We start from the raw sequence: 1,372 nt of genomic DNA on the forward strand, positions 1-1,372 counted from the left end.
CGGTCTGTATGTGGGATCCGAACCCTCGGGCGGGAGCGCCGCTGCGCTTCCCAAGTGGCGCGCTATCCAGTGCGCCACCGGGCCGGCCCCTCCAGACACTTGGAAGATCGGAGAGTAAGAATGTTTATTATGCGTGGGACCCAGGTGAACTCTTGTTCTGAAATCCTGGGACCTTGAACATGAGTTTGACAGGGTTTTTATAGGCTATATAGGCTTAGGTTTAAGAAAGTGGGGCAGGCTAGTGAGATTACAGAAGCAGAAATGCCTGCATGCAGTTGATTATTAGCTAGGCCGAGTTCTGGGGGACCCTGGGAGATAAGCACCTTTAGTTACAGAGGCATTTTACAAGATAGTCAGAATTTAATTATTTTGAATTTTCTCTACAAGGCTGTGGTCCTGATCCTCAGGGCGAGTAGCTGGGTGGGGAAGCCAGTGGTAGGAGCCGGGTGGTGGGTGCTGCCAGGGCTCCACAGGGCCGGTCACCCATCTGGGGTTTGTGCAGCTGGTTTTAACCAGGATTCAGTGGCTTCTGTGAATGTATTTTATTAATGTATGGATGTGTCATAGCTGGGTCACACAACTCAGGGGTTTTGCCACTACTGTGTAAAGTGTATCGTGACTTCATGGTCATTAATCTGTAGGACTTGTCATTGTCACTGTCATTGGCTTGGCTAATTCGTCGTGGATTAGTCAGGGGTGCATTTGTTGGAAATGATGAAATATTTTTACTTGATGACTAGAAGCATGCTTTTCTCTGCACTAGGTCAATCTTATCTGGAGATTGATGCTTGCCTGCTTGGTGCTTGCTAATTGAGTCAGTGAGGAGGAATCATTACAGATTCTAAAAATATTTTCTTCTCTTCTCTATGGACGTAACGTAAAAATTAGTTTTTTTTCTATTTGGACTTATTTTATGAAAATCAACACCATAAACCCATATCAGTCAGATGCAAAAAATTGAGGTAGTTAAATCACGAGTTGTGGAAATGAGTTTGTGGAGACATTAAAAAAAAATTGGCTATCCCAGAGCTGATATTCTTTTTATTTTATTTATTTATATTTTTAAATTTTAATTTGTTAATATACAATATAGTTGATTTTCGTGTCCCTTTACCAATTCCTCCTTTTCTTCCCTTCCTTTCCATCTTCCTCCCCCCAACATCATATCTGTTCATTTGTCTTAAAAAGTTCAAGGAATTGTGATTGTTGTGTCTTCTCCCCCCCCCACCATTCATTTGTATATTTATTTGCTTATTTTTATTAGCTCTCACAGATAAGTGAGAACATGTGGTATTTCTCTTTCTATGCTCGGCCCAAGGCTGATATTTTTAATGGAGAAGATTTTGACTGGTTGTTTGAGACTCTTGAAGAT

This window comes from Galeopterus variegatus, unplaced genomic scaffold, assembly GCF_000696425.1.
Source record: "Galeopterus variegatus unplaced genomic scaffold, G_variegatus-3.0.2 Scaffold6834, whole genome shotgun sequence".
Lineage (NCBI taxonomy): Eukaryota > Metazoa > Chordata > Mammalia > Dermoptera > Cynocephalidae > Galeopterus > Galeopterus variegatus.